At 39.1% G+C, this 14,782-nt stretch overlaps 1 protein-coding gene across 7 annotated transcripts in view; it reads right to left on the minus strand.

Annotated features, from left to right (window-relative positions):
* PCGF3 (polycomb group ring finger 3) overlaps window positions 1-14,782 on the minus strand; it is a 54,261-nt gene that overhangs the window by 24,126 nt on the left and 15,353 nt on the right. Inside the window, exon 1 of one of the 7 annotated variants that reach the window (XM_046905780.1) lies at window positions 287-5,427. The exons of the other annotated variants lie outside the window; for them this stretch is intronic. The gene's annotated coding sequence lies outside the window, so the exon portion shown is untranslated. Of the gene's footprint in view, window positions 1-286; window positions 5,428-14,782 lie in introns of those variants that run through there. 7 annotated transcript variants of the gene reach the window in all.

Here is a 14,782-nt window from a genome sequence, read left to right on the forward strand (position 1 = left end):
CATCAGATCCTATTTCACTGGAACCCAGAAAAAAGATTTTCACAGGGGAAATAAGATGCCTCGTGTACAGGTTGAGAAACAAAGAGGTATCTGTGATCTGCTGCAAGATTTACTTCTGCAGCACAATATGGAGAACACAGCAGCCAACTACACAGCTGCTAAAGATGGAGTTAGAGGTTCAATGCCAGTCTAGGAGCACACAACAACATAAACCTGTGAGCAACACAGTCTTCCAAAGAAACTGCCATGCATCTTCCCTCGCTGCTGGGAGAGGACAAGGTCATACCTGAGTTAAGCTGGAAGAAGGAAGTGCTACTTAGGTGGTAAGGAAAGTGCCAGCAGTCACGTTTGTCCTAAAACTCCACCATACGCTTCCCGTTCTGGTTGCACAGTGATAGTGATGCACTAGAAATGCTTCATACAAAGAAAATCAATATATTTAGAGATACTCATTGAGAACTGGGAAAGCAGACTCATCTGCTGATCCTAGGCACTAACACATTAGAGCAGAGCACTACTATTCCAGAATGATTTTATTTAAAGGTTTCCTCAAACTGCTACTGCTGTTTGGATGAACTTGACGGTTCATCTAACTGTATTTCTCATTTGTGCCACTCAGTACTTTAAGGCAAAACAGGTAGTTGCCTTGACCAGGTACAAATCCAGAACTGAAGTGAATGCCTGAAGGATTCATAAGTTATTACAACATCACTCTATTTAAAGCATAAGCATTTTCTTTTTCTTCTGCTGAAATATAGCACAACGTTACTTCATTTAAAAGCAGAAAAAACAGAGCTCACAGTGGAGAGAGCCTGAGGAGAAGCAGCTGTATGCAGCAGATGCTACTAATTTTGCAGAATAATTACTGAAAGGCATTAAGGTTATATAGCACTGGAAGCAGAAAGAAAACAATGGCAGGTATACCTCAACTCACAAGGACTATGGCATTAAAGTGAAAGTCACAGCTCTAAGAATAAAATATTAACTTAGTAAAGAAATTTTTCAAATCAGGATTTGAGTCTGCAGTATGTTTGTAAGTAACTGCATGCAGATGAAATACAGTACACACACAAAATATATATAGCTAAGGGTATCACTTAAATTGTAGAAAACAGAACACCAGTTTAATATTAATTATCTTCGCTTCTGCAAACGTTTTCATCACAGGACAGGATATTTTACGAGTCAGACATTTATTGCAGGAGAACAAGCATGACCAAAGAGCTACTGTAAAAGCCTCTACAGGGCTCTGGAGAATAACAGGGTTATTACCTCAGGTAAACAACTTCAGGTGCAGGACACCTTTCTTCAAGGAATGGAAGGACAGGGTAAACAGAATATTTATGGATCGTCTGCCTTCAGATATCAGCCATTTGCTTCAACTGTTTTCAGGTTTTATTATTCTTGAGTATTTAACGTCAAACAATTTATCAGCCACTTAAAACAGTAATTTCAAATATAGTGGAAGTGAGAAGGTTCTGAGTTTAGCAAGATGCAGAGATAGTAGAAAAAACTCTTCCAAATGGAGTTGTAAAATACTGCCAACTTAAACAAAATTCTTTGTGTTGTATTTGCCAAGCACTATTTAATAAAAGAACATACCAGAAATGAATATTTTTCTTAAGCAGGATGAAATATGGCCCAATGCTTACACTTGCTTTATTAAGCCAACTTAAGATAAACAGCCGATAAGAAGCCTTTTTATTACTTACTTTATCCACATAATTACAAGTTAAAGTAGCAGATGTGTACAAGTATTCTTTTTAGCACAATGCCAGAAATTCCTCACATCTCCTGCCAAGTCACTTCTCCTGTTTTAAGAAATGCATCAGCACCAGCAGATGGCACTAGTTCCCTAACTTCATAGAGCAGGTCTACCTGCTACTACAGCACTGACGATACAAAATAGACTGGCCGACCTTTCAGCTTGCCTGGTCCACATTGAGCCATCAGGAATTATCTTAGGTCACATATAAAATTTATAGTTAAAAATAAAGTATTTTTACTTATAAACATAAAACCAGTGTGATACTGTTTTTGTGATACTACTGCATCCAAGTCTGGTCGGATTGAAGTAGCCACAGTTCTCAGTGAGCTCTCAAGGCCTTCATCAGAGATTTTTAATGAAATATTGCTCTTCCTGTACTTCATCCTTGACAATAATTGTTCACAAACGTATGTGCTGCCAAAAAGTGTTGACATTAAAAAGGCATGACTGTGAAGCATGGGATATTTTTCTCTGTTAAGACAGGTCTAATGGAAGTCCAGTAAAGAGACATGACCACATTTTTCTTTTCAGTTGAACGTCTACTTGCAACTCTATACATTCAGTTTGAAAAATCAAAGGCAATGTATTTATGTCAACTGAAAATGGAATCACAAATATACCAAAAATATTTATGACTTTTCACAAATCTTGAAACCTATTCTCAAATCCCTTTATCAAAATAGAAAGCAGGGCTGCATATTTTTTGCTGTTCACAGGACTGTGTTTAGCTGATGCATGTATGAAATTATCTGCCGTAACTTGAGCTTGCCATAATTCAAGCTTTATTTCAAACACTACTATGGTTTGAAACATAGCACAGATTAAGTTGATTTTCACCTTGAAGATGTATGTTCAGCACATTTCAATGAGCAGTCAGATCCACCAAGAATGCTAAACCCGTGAGCCATTTTTGATGTTCACATTCTGGCACAAGCCTCCCTTTTGATTCCAAAAAGGACTTGATTTCAATTTGCAAATCATTACATTTTTTTAGTATTTTATCCTGACTTAGCCTCCTTCCTGCAAAAAAGTAAATGGGTGTCTGCATAATCAACATCCGTATTTCTAAGGAACTCCTGGAATTGGCGATGATTCAACCCATTGGATTTTACGAAATTCACAGCTTTGATGATGACTTGCATGACATTATCCATTTCTAAGGCCTTTGCACATAAATTTTCATGATGTACGATGCAGTGATATTTCATCAAATGTGAGTTGTCAGTGGCAACTGCATCTTCTTCTATTAATTTTACAAGTCCTTTTCTCCCAGCCATCACTGGGACACCATCAGTAGCCACATCAGATATGTTGACAAAGGTTGAAGAAAATTGCTTTAGTGTATTTTTTTACTGCTTCATACAAATCAAGCTATTTATTGTGTCTTTTAATGGCACCAAAGAAGCCATTTTCTTCATTACCTCTACTGAAAATGGCAGGTTGAGCCATATCTGCAGCATCAACACTTTCATCTATTACCAAAACAAAAAATTTGAAATTAGCAGCTTTTGTCTCCAAATTTCTTTCAACAGATGTTCCCATTTCTTCAGTTCACCTGGCTACAGCCTGGTGACACAAACTGACTCTAGAAAAGTATGTTCGCTCGTTTGTTTTAAATCAGGATACATTATGTCTGTCATGTTTTCCATACACTGCTTAATAAAGTCACCTCCGTTAATGGTTTTTATTTTTTTGCAATTAGATTTGCTACCACACAACTAGTTTTTAATAACAGAGTATGTTGGAGTTTTACTTTTTTTTAAAAAATATCACTGAGACGACACCTTTTTTCAGTTCTGCAATTTTGTCTTTCTGAAGCATTCCTTGGTATGCATTGCATTTGGCAGCGTTTCTGCATATAGCGTCTTCCTAAGTTGTAATCTTTGAAAACTGACAAAATTTCCTTGCAAATTAAGCATAGTGCCATATTATTTGTCCTGACAAAGTAGTACCCATCTGTCCGTTTTTCCTTGAACACTCTTTCTTCATCCATGATTTTTCTTTTATAGGGGTTCTGTTCTGTGATGCCGTATGCAGGCTGAGGTATTAGTATTAGTATCAGCAATCACTGTGTTTTACTCAGCAAGCAGCACAAGCACATGTCACAAGTAATACACACAGGCTTCAGTGTGACTGAGCAGACACAAGAAACAGAGTCAGCACTGTACTGTGCTTTCCCCATGTCCCGGGGCTGGGCCAGGCCATGTGGTAGGGAAGAGTCACTGCCATGACAATGCACGGCAGGCTGCAGTGTGAGCTGTGCCAGGCTACATGTGGCCTGCAGGCCACTGGTTGGACGTGCGTGAAGTAAAAGAAGCAAGTAAAACCCACTCAAGCCTTACAAATCTGTTGTTTCTGCTTTCCCAAAATAAAGAACTATTGAGCACAAATGAAGTATGCAATTTATGCTGAACAACTTGCTGGGGAAAAATATAAGCTACCTGACAGGTCAAGAGCTTTGAGTTCCATTAGAAATTGAACTATATGCTTTTCAGTATCTCAAAGATTAAAACAGCCTGCAAGAATTGGACGCTATTCACTTCACTTTTCTGAGTATCTGCCTCGCAGCTATGCTGCTACCACACTACAAGAATTCACATGCAATTGATCCTAGAGAATGATTTTAAATGATCTGATAATCCATTGTTACAATACTTCCTCAAGGAACGCCACTTGACTTCTCATCCACTATTAGCAATAGCCTCTTGAATCAGAAGATTCAAGAGTGAGGATAAATAAGAATATAAAACTATCAGAGAGTGTCTAAAAGAGAGATATGAAGATGGTGAAGGGTCTGAAGGGCAACATGTGTGAGGAGTGGCTGCAGTCACTGGGTGTGCTCAGCACAGAGCAGAGGAGCTGAGGGGAGCCATCATGGCGGCTGCAGCTCCTCACAGGGAGCAGAGAGCAGTGCTGAACTCTGCTCTGTGTGACAGCAACAGGGCCCAAGGGAACAGCATGGAGCTGTGTCAGGGGAGGGGCAGCTCGGGGTCAGGGAAAGGGTCTGCGCCAGAGGGTGATGGGGATGGAACGGGCTGCACAGGGCAGTGGGCACGGACCTGAACTGCTGGAACTTAAGGAGCATCTGGACCACGCTCCCAGGTATTGCGTCTGATTTTTGGGTGGTCCTGTGTGGAGGCAGGGGTTGGACTCCATGGTCTTTGTGTGACCCTACAAACATGAGATATTCAATTATTTCTCCACTGATGAATGCAGTAGAGATTAAAAACCTAATGAGACTGCTAGGGGAAAGCCACACTGCATCTGAGAGCATGGAGAGAGAAACATTACAGCATGCATCCAGGTCCAACTGGTAGTGAGGTGCAGTATGTATCCCCAGTAGACACACACATATATACAAAGCACACATATACATACCTATATAGGCAGAGATAGATAGATCAACCAAGACACAGTGTTCACAACCAGAGACAGCATCAACAATCTGATCCTGCTCCAATCTCCGCCAAAGCAGGATGGAGATATGCTAGTACTTCCTTAGTAGCCACCTGCCATGCAGACACACCATGGACACATAGAAGTCCCTATGATCCAGGGAGCACCTCCAGTTGTTAGCACTTAGGTCTACTTATGCTGTCTCTCAGTTGCTGGCCCCTTACAGACCCTGTAAACTGAAGTCTGCCTGCGGCTGCTGGCACTAAAACCCTTGTATACAAACACACAAAGAACTGAGAGCCCCCCAGACAGAAAATGTTAGAAAGGAATTTTAAAACACCAACTGTTTTATTTTATTAGATAATCCACAGTCTTTATGAATGTTTTAAGGAATAAACGTGAGGAAAAGCTTTTCTACTGCAAGGGTGACAGAGCACTGAAGCAAGCTGCCCAGAGACTGTGGTCACTTCCTCTCTAGAGAGGGTCAAAACCTACCTGGATGTCTTCCTCCGCACCCTGCTCTAGCTGACTCTACTAGAACAAAGCAGATCATAGAATCACATAATCACAGAAGGGCTTGGGTTGGAAGGGACCCCAAGGATCATCAAGTTCCAACCACTCTGCCACAGTCAGGGCCACCAATCTCCAGATCTGATACTAGATCTGGTCAGACTAGATGACCTTCAGAGGTCCCTTCCAACCTCAACCTGTGTGTTTATGTGGCGCGTACGTGACTGGCCTGCCCACAACTAGGTTGACAGCTTGACTTCTTTAACTAACACAAAGTTCTCTACAGTTTCAATTTGAAACCAATTACAGCCAGATCTCTGTTCCTTCATAGTCCCTACTTTAAAGCAGAGGCTTACATTAGTTTCACTTACGAGATATAAAGCTATATTTTAAGAATTTCACAAAAAGACCAGAAAGCTATTGTGCTAGCTTTCTCTCAGCAAAACCAAGTGTCAATATCTAGTTTTGTTTTTATACATTCCAGTACTTCAGAGGTTTAGGTGGGGTTTTGTTTTTGAGACATTTCACTGTTCCCTAATCAATCAGAAACCTTCCTTAGAAGGTGTAATTTTCTACATTGCAGGCAAGTTCCTGACTTCTTCCCACAATCTACAATTATCTGATGTTTGTGTCAGAAATACAGTTTCAAAATACTTTGTGTACAGAAGACATTCACAAAACCAGTCATATAAATAAGTAAAATATAGCAGAAAAAGAACAACTACAATGGAACCTACACCTTTAGCCTACTAGCACTGAAATAATAGTTCTTATGAAGAACTAGCAGAAAAGAACAACAACAAAACAGCAAGCAAAAGCCCCTTCAAGACAGATATCCAGAAATTTTCAATTAATGTTTAAACATGAGTAGCTCTATAAGAACAGGGATGAAAAAACAAGCCCAGTTTTAAACTGGTTACGTGAGTTTATCATTTAAAGAGCTCGTTTGCTGTTGATTTTTTTTTCATCTGTTGTCTTGTTTCTATAACCAGATGAGTGAAATATTTTTCCCTTAACTTCCTGCAATCACAACAAGCTATGCCTGAATATTTCAGAGGTAAAACTGCCTCTGTGGAATAAGCACAAGCTGATCTTCAAAATCACTCCCAATATTTTAGTGGTAGGTTTTATTTTAAACAAATTTTAAGTCAGAAATTCTTACTATTCATTAATCATTTCACATTACTCTTAATTTCAAACAATTAAGATATAATCAAGAATCAAAGAGTAGCAGGTGACCACAAAAAACAAAGTATGAATATGAGCTTTAGCTAACTTGCTTGAAAGAATCATGATTAAAATTTTCTAAAATAACATGACACGCTCATGCTAATGTAAGCCATTAGATAATTATTAAAAAGGGGGGAAAAGAAAGATAACATCACATCATTTTCTGTAAAGTATCTTCTAGAGTGGCTATGTTTTATTTACTTATTTGATCTACTAAAGAGACTTGGGAATGGAATACATTTTGGTCTTTTTTGAGGAGACCTGACTAACAGGCTAAAGGAAAACTACCTGGGGTATAGTCACACCATTATTAATAGTTGCACTCAGCTTTTTACATGTTTGTCTCAAAGAGTCACATAATCATAGGTGTTGAAAGGGACCTCTGGAGATCATTGAGTCCAACCTTGTGCTAAAGGTTCCCTACAGGAATGCACAGGAAAGTGTTCACACAGGTTTTGAGCATCTCCAGACATGGAGACTCCATAGGCCCTCTGGGCAGCCTGTTCCAGCACTCTGTCACCCTCATAGTAAAAAAGATTTTCCCCATATTCAGATGCTCCAGTTTGTGTCTATTGCTGCTTGCCCTGTTGCTGAACACAGCCTCGCCTCACCCACCTGATTATATATATTATATAAATATCCTTCAGATATTTATATGCATTGATAAGATTGAACTGGAAGATGCTCCAGAACTGGGGAGCCCAGAACTGGGCACAGTACTGCAGATGTGGCCTCACTGGGGCAGAGCAGAGGGACAGGATCACCTTTCTCAACCTGCTGGCAATGTTCTGCTTGATGCAGCCCAAGATACAATTGATGTTCCTGCCTGCAAGGTCACTATGCTAGATCATGTTTATCTTGGCGTCCACCAAGACCCCCCAGGCACTTTTCTGCATAGCTGCCTTCCAGTTGGGTGGCCTCCAGCAGGTCTGGTGCCTGGGGCTGTTTCTCTCCAAGTGCGAGACTTCACCATTTCCCTTTGCTTAACTCTATTTGGTTCTTCACCAGCCTGTTTAGGTCCCTCTGGATGGCAGCACAGCCTTCTGGTTCATCCACAACTTCTCCAGGCCTCACTGCTAGTAAATCACACGTAGAAAGTAATACAAATGTTTGAGATGCAGAAAAATAATAATCAGGACATAAAACTGAAGCTACCTGACATACTTATCATACTTAGTGTTACAATCAGAGACAAAGCTATTTCTCACTTTACCATAAAACATTTGTTTTTGATTACACAAATTGAGTTATGCCCTGGTATAAGTTGTTGTCAACACAGCAGAGGTGACAGACTAAGTTTCTGCCTTGCACTTTTTTTATTAAATCACACAAGGGGAAAAAAAAAAAAAAAAAAAGAGAATTCAAGTAAGGTAGAAGAAATAGCAGTACTGCTGAAGACAAGTTAAAGGCTAAAAACTGAATCCCGTACCCCTTCACACAAACTTCAGTAATGCATTTTTCATTTCACCCTGTAGAGAGGAAAAAGGAACAAACACCACTACATCAGAACTGCTGTAGTAATTAACATTTTTAGAAAATTCACATAATATTAAATACCATAAAAATGTTACTACTACAGAAGAATAGTGTTCACATTCAATTTCATTTCAGCATCTTTAAATTTTCCTTTAGAAGCACCCTACAGAACATTCTTGCAGGTGTACATGTATATATATACACACCCATCCACGTATATGCATGCATCATATGTGGAAGGAGAGAAAAGAGAATGAAAGCACACTTAAATGATACAAATGGTAATTCAAAAGAGCATGGAAATTAAGTACTCTGCTCCTAGAAAGTCAGCAAAAGATTTTACCATTGAATTACTTTAGCTCTGAAGGTGAAAGCAAACAGCATGATGAAATACAAGACCAAAGTCTTCCTGACTACAATGAGGATTGAAAATAGCCTAATATGAATATGGATAAAGAATCAATATTAAATCAGAGACAGCATTTTCAAGGATTCTGTTTAGAAAGAGAAACAATAGAAGTAAAAAGTAAGAGAAAGGCAGATTTTTAAGTATTGAAAATATATATATACACAGTAAATGCAACTTGGTCTACTTCTCTCCTTCCTACCTATCATCCCAACTGCCGGCCCCAGCGTGCCATTCCGTATATCTTTCCTCCCCCAGTCTTCCCACTACCTTAACTCTTTTCACAATCAGAAAACAGATAAATATGTATTACATTTGAAGACATGCAGGCAAATGTAATTATGGAAGGGATCATATTCTCATAATTCATCAAGAAGAGGTTTTTCAAGTGTCAACAGATGGCAGGCATCTCCTATCAAGAATAAAATATGATTGTGAATGAAAAAGTATGCACGATGAATTATTTTCTTTTTTAATATATATTTTAAGTTTCTTTTCAGAAGATACCTTAAGTGTAGTTACAGTGAGTTTATAGATTTCAACAGATCTCCTTGTATAAGGATGCATTATCTTAAAAGTCAATACTCACAAATCATTGCTATGATTCTTAGAAACTTCTTCTTTATTACAAAACAAGAAAGAAAAAATACTGTAACAGTGTACTAAGTAAAAAAAAGAAAAGAGCTGACGACTGTCAAGAGCACTCAGAGGAAGAAACAACAATAACAAAAATCATGCATTCATGTAATTAGTCAAAAATGTGCAAAACAAAAGATGAATCCAATTATAAGAGAACATCAAGAATGGCTAAAAATGACCGCTGTTTTTAGTCTTTTCTTAAGGTATATCAGGACACAAATTTTTCAATTGTTATAGCCATTTCAAAAGCAGCACACTGTGGACAGGGTTCCAAAATTGCGTCATTCTCATGTGTACTATTATTGTAAAGCCAGCCTGTGAACACATAAAACACTACCACAAAAACAATGGGACATTTATATTGCGAATTTCTGTGATTTAGGGCAAGGCAAAGTTAGTAGACATTTCCTGCTCACACTGGACATTAGGAGGTTCCCTAGACCTCCCATCACAGGGGTCAGAATTTCCAAGTCCTGTACTGACATTCCTCAGACATAGCGGGGAAAAAATGGTTTTGTGAAAAGCTCTGCAGTGAGCAGCAGTGCCTCTGGAGACTTGCAGGCTAAGAGCATATGAGCTGGCCTACGCAACAGCATGAAAACTGTAGGTTTCCCTTTTCTTGCAGAACCAGCTGCTGAGGGAAAACAGCATCTTCTCACCTCCAACTCCAACCTTTCCAATCACTTTTGACCCTAAAACAAGTGATATAATGGGCAGAGTAAAACTCAGCAGCAGAATGGCAAGGGGAAGGAAAAAGCAAGACAAGAAGGCTTTGGAAATCTCAGAACTCCTTCAAAGGGTGGTGTCTTGCACTCATTTCAGTTGTTGTGCTCGCACTGAACTGCACCGAGATTAGAGATGTGGTACTGAAGCTACGCTGTGACCTGCTGCAGTAATATTAAACCCACTCAGAGAAGGCTGGGTTGCAATTACTACTTAGGAATTTTCTGCCCTCTTTTGACATGCCCCAGTTGATTTAGTACCACCTCTGACAAAAACTAACCACTGTTAATTAGAAAGAAAAACAGGAAATGTAAGGATCGTTTGTAACTTCTGTACTCAACAGATAATGCAGTGACACCTGGCTGTCACAGAAACTACAGGCTTACATTTTACTTCAGTCAGTACTTTCCTCTCTACAATTAACCACTTCCACAATGCTGCTTTCACTGCTTTTGAGAGTTGCAAAAGTATGCAAATACAGAGATGCAAGCATTTCTGAAATCACGTTTCAATTACATAAGTCATTTCCACTTCATTCTGATAAAGCTTAGACAGCTGCAGCATAGGCAGATACTTCATTTGGTACTAGATAACCTGGAGGGGTGATACATTCCCATCAGAAGAGGTGGTTTAATGGTCTCAAAAGCTCCACAATATCAAAATTATTTCTAACTTTTGAGAGATTTTTTTTTTTTTTTTTTTTAAATCAGATCGACTTACTGGCCTGAATTTTTTTTTTTTTTTTTTTTGGGTAGAAGTCTGCACATCTACTAGTCTTTCATGCAGATTACTGAAGCATATGATAATGGGGAACTTTAGTTAATTAAACTTTTGTTTAGAATATCTTATAGATTACCACCTTACAAAGTCAATCTTCCATGCATTTTCTTACAAGAAAGAATTTCTGAAAGCTGCCATTTTTGAAGTAGAACATATCTAGCCTTATCTGCTGTCTAGCTGTCTTGATTAGCAGAACTCCAGAACTTCATTATTACACTGTTTAAAGAAGCTCTTAATGGAATCCCATTAAAACATCACCTTCCACGATAGGTGGTGGTGTTTAAGGGCTTCAGGACACGTTGAAAGTGACTCATGAAACTGTATAGAATCTTCTGCTGGATGGAGAAATTCATTTATTCACAGGAAGGTTAGAAGAGAGTTGGAGAATACTCAAGGGAAGAGTCTGTACTGCACAGTGAAAAGCGTGATTTTCCTTTGGCAGCAGCAAGCCATTAGTTTGGCTCCACTACTGGTGAAACCACAGCCTTCAAAACTCATATGCAAGCTGTATTCAACCTGACTCTCTCAAATAAATCACACTTGCATTGTTATTGATGGACTCCTAACACATTTCTAAGAGTATGCTAACAATCTGTGGTATGCAGAATAGCATCTATGACACAAGAGAAGAGTTGCTTTTCTGTCAGAGAACCTAGACTTCAACAAAGCCTTTGACACTGTCTCTCACAATAGTCTCTTGGAGAAGCTGGCAGCACATGGCTTGGACAGGTACACTCTCTTCTAGGTAAAGAAGTGGCTAGAGGGCTGGGCCCAGAGCATGATGGTGAATGGCATTAAAATCAGCTGGTGACTGGTCACTAATGGTGCTCCTCAAGGACCAGTACTGGGGCGAGTCCTGTTTAATATCTTTATTGATGACCTCGATGAGGGCATTGAGTGCACCCTCAGTAAGTTTGCAGATAACACCAAATTGGCTGGAAGTGTCAATCTGCCTGAGGGTAGCGAGGCCCTACAGAGGGATCTGGATAGGCTGGATAGCTGGGCTGAAGCCGGTGGAATGAAGTTCAACAAGACCAAGTGCCAAATCCTACACTTTGGCCACAGTAATGCCAGGCAACACCACAAGTTTGGGCAGAGTGGCCAGAAGACTGTGAAAAAGAACCTGGAAGCGCTGGTTGACACCTGGCTCAACATGAGCCAGTACTGTGTTGGCTAAATGCCAAATGGCTAAACGTCAGATGGCTAAAAGGCCAACAGTACCCTGGCTTGCATCAGAAATAGTGCAGCCAGCAGGAGCATAGAGGTGATTGTCTGTCCATACTCAGCTCTGGCAAGGCTACACCTCAAGTACTATGTTCAGTATTGGGCCCCTCACTACAAGAAAGATGCTGAGGCCCTGGAACATGTCCAGAGAAGGGCAATGAAGCTGTGAAGGACCTGGAGCACAAGTCTTATGCAGAGAGGCTGAGGGAGCTGGGATTGTTCAGTCTGGAGAAGAGAAGGCTCAGGGGAGACTTCATAGCCATCTACAACTGCCTGAAAGGAGGCTGTGGTGCGGTGGGAGTCAGCCTCTTCTTCCACATGACTAGCAATAGGACGAGAGGGAATGGCCTCAATTTACACCGAAGGAGGTTCAGATTAGGTATCAGTTAATAGATATTCTTCTCCAAAAGAGTGGTCAGATACTGGAACAGGCTCCCCAGGGTTCAGGAGGTGTTCAAAAAACATGCAGATGTGGTACTAAGGAACATAATTTAGTGGGTAATATTGGTAGTAGGTGCATGGTAAGGACTGGATGATCTTAGAGGTCTTTTCCAGCCTTACTGGTTCTAGACAGGAACAACCTCTGACTGGCTAGATTTGGTTCTACATAACTGATTTTACATTTCTAACAAAGAATCGCTGCCTTAATTATATAAAAACTCTTCTTTATGTTCTGCTTTTTTCTTTGTTTAGTGCTAAGGGTACAAGGTCATTTCTGATCAGTGCCCATTAAAATCACTTATAAAACTTTGAAGAAGCCTTAAAATATCAAAGTCCTTAAAGACTGTAAAAATATGATGAAAACCACAGCATTATGTCAGGCGCTAGCTTGCTTTTATTAATGAATACCACTACAACCTTGTTGAAAATTTAGATCCAAAACCAAACAATTAAAAAGGCACTTCATTTCCATTCAGTTCTCATGGATCCAAAATAAAAACTTCGGTGAGACTGTACAAGAGAGGATCTGAACACACATCACTTTTTTTTTTTAATAACATTTTAAATCCATGCATTTGGGAGAAAGCAATTTTTGACTTAACCACAGCTGAAACAGATCTTAATCTTCACATTGTTCCCTCTTCAGAACAGATGAGTAACTCACAACACCAAGTTATCTTTAGCTATCACTTGAATTGATGCTGCATTTTCATGGATTGCCCTGTATCTCCCTCTGTATGTGGGAGCTGATAATGGCTTGAAAGGAACTTGAGAAGTCCACCATGGTGAAGCCAGAAGAAGCTTAATGGACCATGTCATCAACTCAAAAACAAACCAACAAACAAAAGGGCAAAACCACATTATGTTTTTATAATTGTTTAAAAATCTTGCCCTTTCTCCTTCTCCTTACAGCCTTAAGTTTTAACTTACTTTGTTGAAACATTTTAATCCTATGTATCAATGTAACATCCAGTTTATATGTAATGTTGTGCATGTTTCTACAATACTGAAATCAATCGCTTATTAACAAAGATGAGGAAAGGGTTTATCACTAGTGTGTAGTTGTTGGGTAACCCAAAAACATATTTTTAAGCCTTTTATGCAAAGTAGTTACAGAGCTCTACTCAAAATAAGTGTGCCAATCTAATGCAAATATTGCCTGTTTTTAAGAGAGAGAGGACAGAGAATTTCATACAGGAACTGAAAAAAATTCCATTTGATATTCAGTAGAAGGCCTTTAAGAATTCAGCTTTTCAGTCCTTGACTCAATCTTTTAGGATGGAATCTGCGAGAAGACAGCAGTTACAAGCAGGTATGAAATAGGAAGGTACTGCAATATAACTAAGTAAACATTTTATCAGCAACCACTTTTCTTTTTAATGTTCTCATGTAGTTTAACAGAACCCAGATTACAGCGCTTAACTGTTAACCAATCCAAACAAAACAAAGATTTGGAAGAACTTGATAAAATAATACATTCGTGCCTTTTATTTAAACAGTTTCATTTATCAAAACTTCCAGCTTCACTGATCAGCCCAACAATCATCTTTGAGCTGCTATGAAGATGAGTAATGTTACCAGAATCATCCCTAGATCACTAAGATGGACGGCAGGTATTTCTGTGTTCTTCCTGGATTCAACTGTACACACAGTAACTCACATACAAGTAGGTACTTGATATCTAGACATACAACTCAAATGAAAAAAAGCCCTGCAGAATCTTCTTCATTTGCTCTTGAAACCACAGGATGACTAAGATGTGCTCTGCTCTCATTCAGCTCTTTCAGAAGTAAATTGCAGCAACCATTTTGTAGTTACTGACTCTTTGAATGTTAGATGCTGCAGATTACTTAATGCAGACATATTCCTGGCCTTCCAAGTGACTGCATATGTTAAAATGAATCTCATGTTTAACTTCATGTGCAGAAAACACATTATTTGCTTGATATGAAATAATACAGCTAGATTTTAACCAATAGAGCAGAAAAGCTTTTTCCTTTCCACCAACATCGAGTCAGTCTTCTTCATCTTTCAGTATTCAACAACTTTTAGCTCTTACCTTGAAGTCTTGAAACATCAGTTTTGAAAAGATGTTCCATCTTCTTAAAAAATAAAAAATACCAAAACTAATTAACTTAAGACCCAAAAGAAATACAGTTGTTACAGTGAAAGATATTCATGCAGTAAGT

This window comes from Gallus gallus, chromosome Z (assembly GCF_016699485.2).
Source record: "Gallus gallus isolate bGalGal1 chromosome Z, bGalGal1.mat.broiler.GRCg7b, whole genome shotgun sequence".
In the NCBI taxonomy this organism is placed as follows: domain Eukaryota; kingdom Metazoa; phylum Chordata; class Aves; order Galliformes; family Phasianidae; genus Gallus; species Gallus gallus.